This window comes from Bidens hawaiensis, unplaced genomic scaffold (assembly GCF_021521415.1).
Source record: "Bidens hawaiensis isolate Kalapana, Puna unplaced genomic scaffold, B.hawaiensis_p1.1 tig00010814_1, whole genome shotgun sequence".
NCBI lineage: Eukaryota > Viridiplantae > Streptophyta > Magnoliopsida > Asterales > Asteraceae > Bidens > Bidens hawaiensis.
Window position 1 is genome coordinate 534483 of NW_027491834.1, and position 9408 is coordinate 543890.

The window sequence follows — 9408 nt, forward strand, 5'->3', positions numbered from 1 at the left end:
TGGGGCTTTCTATTTGATTGTATCGAAAGGCCCAATGAATTAGGATTTCCCTATTGGTCCCGAGGGCAAGCGTTATAATGAAGAGGATGAGCTTCAAGAGGATGATTCGGAGTTCTTGCAGAATGAGCTTCAAGAGAATGCTCGAAATCGCTCGGTGTTCGATCCAAAAATGCTCGATTCGATTTTGGCTCGTTTTGTCTTTTGCTCGGTTCGAATTTTAGCCGTTCGGTTCGGTTGTAAACGAGCCAAGCAATGAGCAAGCCTTCGCTCGGTTCGGCTTGACTCATGAACAGCCCTAATCGTAGCTCTCCGTTGGAGGCCCATGATTGAGTTAATGATGCCCCCTGCTCGTTGGGCCAACTGTATACTAGTGCTTTTGGGTGAATAACTAATGTCTTAGCTCTTAAAGGCTGTTTGGTAGTCTCTTAACACCTCATAATGACTCATAACATCTTAATGGTAACTAGATTATATCGTGTTACACACGAACGGAAAATATATAGAACTTCATATATATATATATATATATATATATATTTGTGTGTGTGAGGGTGTGCGCGCGCGTGTGTGTTATACACATTTTAACGAATTGTAAACGTCAAATAATCTATTATATTATTATTATTATTATAAGGTATCACATTGATATTTTAGTTAAAAGAACCCAACAAACAAAGAAAAATAGAGAAAAATAACAATTTAAAACATAATTCTAAGTTATGCCATATATTTTTAACTTATACCATGAAATAAAAAAGACATATTAGTTAAAACTTCATCATTTACTGAAGTCATATGTTGTAAACTACGAAACGTAAACACGTAGATGTTGTAACATAAGTTGTGTGTTATAAAAACTACTTTTATTGAAATTATAAAACATTTAAGTACACAACATAAAAAATACTAAAAATATGAATATAACAATGACATATAATTATAATATTTATTAAACCGCGCGTTTAATAAAACAACAATATAATCTAAACCTCGTGATTTAAACCACCATTTCAATCCAAACATCCACTCCAAACGTTCATAAATAATTTCCAAAAAAAATAAAATAAAATAACAAAGTCTCAAAATTTATAAAAATAACAATGAAAACAGTTAATTGTCTTTATTACTAAATAAATGATGATTATAACAATTTATTTTAAAACTTTCTTCAACTTAAAAGTTAATGTTTAAAAATAATGTTCAAATTAACATGTGCAAATTATATAAATGAAAAATTGATGAGTTGAAAGCCTATGTGGACATGCTAGTTTAATGCTATGTGAAAACCTTGTATTGCTTTAGTAATATAGTAAGATTAAGAGCTTTCCTTAAGTCTTGTGTTAAGAGGCATCTTTAAGTCTGAATGGTTAAGAGGCTACCCCTTAATGGCTACCTCTTAACCATTCAGACTTAAAGATACCTCATAACATTAAGATGTTATGAGACATAGGGGGTGTTTGGGATTGAGTTTGAAAAATGCTTATTAGTTTATTGGCTTTTTCAAAAAGCTATTTTGAAAAGCCAGGATTTGAGGCTTTTGGAAAACTACTTTTTAACCCTTTTAAAAAACTAAAATAGGAAAGATTTTTGTGATTGCTAAACACATTTTAATTTATTGGCTTTTTGAAAATACCAATAAGCCAATAAGCATTTTTCAAATTCAATCCCAAACATGCTCATAAAGAGATAGTCTCTTAATAACTGTTAAGAGGCTACCAAACAGCCCCTAAGCCGTAGCTCTCCGTTGAAGGCCCATGGTTGGGTTAATGAAGATTCTTATAAAAGCCCACTGCTCATTTGGCCGGTTTGTGGCAAAGAAGACCAACCGGTGTGTTATATTTAACCAGTGAAGTTTTGTGTAACTTTTGACAAGTTCATTGGCTAAAACACTATTCGCACTTGTAACTTACGTTATCGGGTTTCGTCATTATTGACTATACAAATCATTTGGGATCCTTTTTGGGCTTCTATTGAATCAAGCAATAGGTTTGGTTGGGGGTTCCAACTTAACGTTTGACAAAGCAATATTGTCAATCGTGGATACCAAGTCTATTTTGTTTTGAGTCCTTTATTTGGTTTGGGATGTATTAGCGTTATGCTTTTTTTTTGCTAGTACTTCCGATAGGGCCACGGCCCCTAGTAGGATTGCCATACATAGTACAATTAGAAAGTCTTGTATGGTTTCATATTTTTGGTACCCAAAGTGTGTTTTTGGTGACGCTTTTGGGAGACTCGGAGAGTATGCCCTCTTACAAATTAATGTAACAATTTCTTTCTATTTGTGATATTTTCCGAATAGAGCTCTTCACCTCAACAAAGGACATTATAGAGACTGTTAATTTTGGTTGTCGGTACAAATAGTACAACCGCTGGTTAATAGACTATATAATATACTTCTAGTGTATATACTATACTTTGTTCACACATATCAGTCAATTAGTGCAAGTGCTCCGGTGATTTAGGTTTGTGTATGTTACAGGGTAAACATGGCTCGACCCTTCCTTTTTTACTTGGGAGACATGGGTTCGACACTTTCTATTCTACCGCAACAAACGCCGAGAAGTCTTCACGGACATCACCAATCTAGGGTACGTAATACGAAAAAAAATAAGAGAAATCAAAAAAGAAAATTATATTATTGGTTGATTAGTGTTTCTTTTTTCCTAGGAAACCCCCTTCTTTTTGGCAAAACATTGTGAAACGCCACTATCCTAATAGTGAACAACACATTAAATTAAGTTCAGTCTATCGCTAAAACTTTGGGTTACCTTTAAACCTTGGTTCATTTTTATCTATCCTAATGGTTCACTCTTGTGTGGCCATTATGCATGTATTATCATGAACCATAGGCACCCATCGGTCATAATGGCACCACCACATATCTAACAGACTGATTTTTGTCCCTTGGATGCAAATCCCCTTTACTCCCCATACCAATATATATATACCTACAAAGCAATGAACCAAAGCAAGTCAATTTGGTTTCAAACCCACTTTATAAAATGGCTTCACTTTCCTCAACTACCATGACCACCGCAGCCGTCACAACTCAAGCCACCATGGTGGCTCCGTTCACTGGACTTAGGTCTACCGTGGCTTTCCCTTGCACCAAAAAGGCGGAAAACGACTTCTGTTCCCTTCCCAGCAACGGCGGAAGAGTGCAATGCATGCAGGTGTGGCCTCCTCTCGGAAAGAAGAAATACGAGACTCTTTCATACCTTCCACCTCTAACCCCGATCCAATTGGCGAAAGAAGTTGACTACCTTCTCCGCAACAAGTGGGTTCCTTGTTTGGAATTTGAGTTGTAACACGGGTACGTCTACCGTGAGAACCACAGATCACCTGGGTACTATGACGGCAGATACTGGACCATGTGGAAGTTGCCCATGTTTGGGTGCACCGACTCCGCCCAGGTGTTGAAGGAGGTGCAGGAGTGCGTGAAGGAGTACCCACAAGCATGGGTCCGTATCATTGGATTTGACAACGTTCGTCAAGTTCAGTGTATTAGTTTCATCGCACATAAGCCCTATGAAAAATAAGCAAAAGATTTTGTTGTATTGTTGAAAACCTAATAGTTGTTGAATTCTTTGTACCTTTTGTATGAAAATAAAGAAGCATTTGTATATTTTATTGTTTCTCTTCTTTATTATTGAACTCTTTCACATGTGAAAACCGGGTGTGAGTGTGCTCACAGTTTCTTCACAACGTGACGGTGAGAAAATTGTTTTTTTTTTTGTTTTTTATTTTTTTGTTTCAAAAAGGGATAGCGGAGCTTGTTGCCCGTTTGCCTTCTGTTTCAATGTAATCTAAACATTTCTGAATTTATGATGTACAAGTAGTTATATAAATAATAAAAATATCATTTAATTATAATGTTATTATTACTTGGTGGAGTAATCACAAAACAAAACCACACCATCACATTTTAGGTTTTTTTCTAATACACTTGGTTTGATTTCTTTTTATTAATATTATAATAAAACAATAATTGCCGTATTAATTGTTTATTGGATTACATCGAAACAGAAGGCAAGCGGGCAACAGGCTGCGCCGCTACCCCTTTTTGAATCGCAAAACCTAATCTTTTAAAAACTATATTTGCTGATCTTGAAGTCATAACATTACTATGCATGACCCGCTGAACACGGGTAGTTAAAAAGGGTTCAAAAGAACTATATGCACAGTGTTGTTTATGAATTTTCTTTTTGGATATTCTAACGAAAACGTAGTTCAAATGTATATATGGTCTCGTGAGTTATTTTAGCACGTGCCTGTGTGGATTGGTATTTCCAATGATGACTAATTGTTTAAAAATAAATTAATATTAATTTTTTAAAAACAATTAATAAAATGCATTAAAAATAGAGAGAAAAAAATGCCCAATCACTTATCACTACATATGTTTAGTGATATTGGTAGTGATAGCGAAACTCCTCAGATCTAGAATAGTATGATTGCAATCAATGTTGTAAAACTTTCGAGTATGCAGTCGAGTACTCCCCGATTGCTCCCAGCCTAGATCGAGTACTTCCTGCCTCGGCCGAGTACTCTTTAGGTATTTTCTGAGTAATCCCAGACTACTCCCGAGTACTCGCAACTCCTCAGTCGACTGCCTAGGACCGCCTAACGACTTTTACAACATTGATTACAATATACAAATTATGATACAGATGCATTATATTGGTTATATACGTTGACAATTAAATACATAAATTCGGATCCAAATGCATTATATTGGTTGTATACATTGACAATTAAATATATGAACTTATTTCGAGCCTTCTAATGCGGTTTAGTGCTTAAAATAACAAATATCGAAGGATGGAATTCCTATGCACAAATATCAAATTAGTTTAAAACAAGTGTTAGCAAGTTCTTTGAATATGATACAGAAACTGTTATGCTAAGTAATGAAGTTTATGTGACAAAAGTTTTGAATAGTGGATTCACATGCATACATGATTGGTCAACATAAAAAGAAATCTATGATGGATTATAAATGCATGAAGCATTGAAATTGCTTAAAAAATATATAATATGAAGTTAACAAGTTCTATGTATGAAGTTATGAACTAAAATAGCCGAGTCAAACGTGATATAGGCATATAGCCAACTCAATTAATGATTATCTCATAGTATACGTATATGATTTAATTAGTCCATATGCTTGTATTAAAAGAACAAGCTTAGATTTTACAAATATTGTTGATAATAACATTGTATTTTTATACTTATTAGTTGCATCTAGATGTTACAACATTTTAATAAAGAGAAAGTTCATCCTTTATCCTTGCAGTACATTAAAGGTTGTCAGGTCCCTTGATATATAATAAATTAGCTTTAGTATATTCTATCAAGTAGATAGAAATTGTCGGTATAAAAGTAACTTAGTTAAGTGCAGTGGCTGCATAAATGTTTCTTGATAGCAGTATATGACTACTAGATATATTATTTATTTAAAGTTATTAGAAAGATATAGCCTGTGCTCAACGAGGTGATTGGAATTAGTTAAAACAAATACTTCTCTACCATTAAAAAAAAAAATACTTTGATACCCTTAAGGTACAAACTATACAAGCTTGTGTTTTACTAATTCACCCGAAACAAGTATAGTTAGTATGTAGCCTCCCAAAATTGTGGAGTGTGTGACATTTTTATGAGAGGAGGCAACTTACATTTTACAAAATTCTCCGGCTTAAAAAAATTGCATGTCAAGGGATAAAACTGGAAATCATTGACTATCAAAGTTTTGATCAGCATTCAAAGAAGATCGACGTACACTCACTCGAATGATATTAAAATGAGAGGCAGTAATACATGCGTTGAACTCTTTTTCCCTTCACTAAGCACCTAGGTTAAGTACAACGTGGTATATCTAAGTTAGTATAAACCTTATAATCATAACGATAATCACGAGACTAGAAACTTTACACGATGGCACAATGTCTCATCTTGTTCAGGCAGAGCCTTTAGATTCGCGTATAAAAGTTTCTTTCAATCGGAGGGGGTATCGTTACGACTACTCGGGTATTATACCCAATACCTTAATAAGGCAGAAAGATTGAGACAGAGATCTGATTGTTGATTTTGGGACAAGGAATGAAAGTGTGATTTCTACCCTATTTATAGCTAAAATTTGATTACTTCGCGTAGCGCGAACCAACACAAACAATCACTTCGCGTAGTGCGAAGTAATAGTAGGGTTGTCGAGTCAGCCATAGCTAGACCACGTGGCAGGCAACGTGTCACTTTGACATGACAATCACGCCGCCTAGTGCAAAGTGTTCTTCGCGTAGCGCGAAGGACACAAGATTTTCCGGGTAACTCATAAGGCTTCGTTTAGCGCGAAGAGACTTGATTTCATTCCTTCGCGTAGCACGAAGGAACAAGTTTTCAAAAACACTAAGGCAGCTCTCAGCGATGCAAAGTGCAAAGTGCGGTATCAAAACGCCACATTGCGCCCATCGCATTTCATCCGAGCCGGTGTCTGTCCACGTCGGGTGCTTCACACCCTTCGTTAGGACCACTGGGTGTGATTTGTCATATAAGAATATTACTATATGATCTCTCTTTCTTATAAAGAGCTTACAAGTTTTGTAATCTAGCATTGTGAGACAAACACTCACTTTCTTATATTATACCAAGGTGGAAGCATGCCATTTTCTTTTTTCCATCAATGTAGGATGAAATTCACTTGTTTTATTTCTTCATTTTTCCTTTTATTATTTTATGGTTTATTTTACTACTACCGCTACCTCCTTCCACAATATTTCAGGCGAATTCCTCCTCTCCCTACATCGTTTCCCTTGCTACCTATCATAATTGGTGTCTCCTCCAACTCGACATCAAAAACGCCTTTCTTCAGGCACTCTAATCGAGGAAGTCTTCATGTCTCTACCACCCGGCTTCACCGACCCTTTCTTTCCCACTCACGTATGTAAATTAAAGAAGGCTATCTATGGCATTCGTTAAGCATCACGTGCATGGTATGATAAACTAAAATCATACCTCTTCTAAGTCGGTTTCAATCCATCTCTGTTCGTCAATCATGCCACCAAATCCCCAAATTTTCTTATCGTTTATGTTGATGACACCATCCTCACTGATCCGAACACCTGTTTTATCAACAGCTTCATTAATTCTCTCGCTGCTCGGTTTTCTCTCAAAGATCTTGGCTTCCTTTCATACCTTTTTGGCGTCAAAGTCATCCCATACAACACTGGTCTTTTCCTCTTAGAAAATAAATATATTCTTGATTTGTTAAATCGAGCAAAGATGAGTGATTGTAAGCCGGCTACCACCCCAATGTCCTTCTCGTACCATCTTAACACCACAGACGGCGCACCTCTCTCATAACCAACTGAATACCGCGCTTTGTTGGCGCCATATAGTATTTGCCTCCTACAAGACCGAATGTACCATATGCGGCTAACAAACTGTCGCGATTTATGCATTAACCTACAAATATACATTGGGTTGCCCTTAAACGACTACTTTGTAACACCTCGATCTTAGGGGGATTATACATTAGGGCGATACGTGGATCGTTCATAGCTCGAAGACGCTATTGAAGTGACAATAATATTCAATTTATTTCATCGAATTACAAGTACACGCTTTATCTGAAATTCAAATGCAATACATCGAATAGACTAACATATTTAATTAAATAATATCCTAAAGGTATCACTAAGTTTTCTTCTAATCTTCAATGATCCTTAACCCATATAACGATTAAAATAATATATTTAATAATTTTGGTGAGAGTTCATAAGGTTTGTATATGTATGAAAATTAGAATTCACATGCCAAGATGTAACGTCTCAATCATAAAGTAAAAATAAAATAAAAACAGGATATTCCCGGGTTCATTTTGTGACATCTGCCCTGATCCGACCCGACCCAGGTACCCGTTTCTCTGACCCGATCTCTTTCTTTTATGATTTAATATTTATTTATACTTATATTTTACTTTTAATAATAATATATATATTTTTCCTTCCCGCCTCTCTCTCTCTTTCTTTCCGCCGTCCCATCCCTCTTCTCTCTTTCCGCCTTCTGTTCCCTCTTGTCGCTGTCCCGCCCTTAAGCCTTGTTTCCTCTTTTTCTTCTAACTCTTTGCTTGTCCTTTGGTTCCTCCCGCTTAAGGATGTCTGCAGCTCCACGCGCCAGACTCCTTACATGGAAGCCTGCGTGAAGACATCTTGTTCCTGCGATGCGTGGAGAGAACTCTTCTCGCAGCGCGCTAAGAATGTATGTTCTTCCCGCAATGCGCTAAGAATGTATGTTCTTCCCGCGATGCGCTTAGAATTCTTGTTCTTCGCGCAGCACGCGAAGGATTTGTGATTCTTCCCGCAGTGCGCTAAGGATTGTTGTGCCAGCCTTCGCGCTCGCGCACTCAGCCTTCCCGCGCTTAACCCTTGTATCTTCTGTTTATTCCAGCCTGTATGCTTTGTGTTGTCTTATCTTCCGTGCTGTTGACCTAACCTATCTAATGTCTGAATAGTTACTTTCGGCGCTGCATGCGTACCAACCCCATTGGTTGGTAGAAAAAGTGACTGACATTATCTTTTGAGATCTGCTTTTGCCATGCTTGACCAGTACCTTTATCTGAACCGCCCATGCCTGTTACTGTTCCCTGTCAGCTTTATCTTGCCCCCTGCAGCTGCCATATCTTTTGATATCTTTACTTTCAGAACTTTTACCGTTGATATCTTTTCTTTTACTTTTTGAGATCTTTTCCCCTTTTTCTAGGGTTTGTGTCTCCTAGGGTTTTCCTATATATAATAATAATATTTTCATAACACATCACACACAAACACTTAATCTCTCCTGTTCTCTTGCTCCTTGCTCTCTCTGCCGTCTTCCTCTCTGCCTCCGTCTTCCTCCCTGTCCTGCCCTGCTTTTCCGGTAATATATATATATTATATAATAATTTACTTATTAATTATGCTAACTTATTATCAAGACTTAAAACAGATCGTTAAAACAATAATCTTAATTATAGGTTAACTTTGCTTGTTTAAGAGTTGATTCTTGCATATCTTTCACCGCATCGTTTATCAAGTGAGTTATCTCGTATCTAATCCCTTTTTATTTTAAATGCTTTGGGATGTTCATGTGTTCATACAAAACTTGAGTCTTAAACTGTTTATGAACTTTAGTCGCGCAGTATCCCATGTGTTGAGGACGTAGACTTGGCTGTTTATTTGTATGTGTGGATCATTAACCGTATGGACGGTCTATTCCGCAGTTTTCATGGTACCATTAGATGAACACGGGAGAACATTCGTTTATGATTTTCTCTTTTGTTACACATGCACAGTTAGTCTTGTTTGTGAGCTCAATTGTGAGCACTGGCAGTCTTGTCTCTTAGAGTTGGTCCCGATCAGATTACACCCTTGTTGA

At 36.6% G+C, this 9408-nt stretch overlaps 1 pseudogene; it reads left to right on the forward strand.

The window, feature by feature from the left end:
- Window positions 1–2983: 2983 nt before the first annotated feature.
- LOC143536543 (ribulose bisphosphate carboxylase small subunit, chloroplastic 2 pseudogene) lies at window positions 2984–3558 on the forward strand (annotated as a pseudogene).
- The last annotated feature ends 5850 nt before the right edge of the window (window positions 3559–9408 follow it).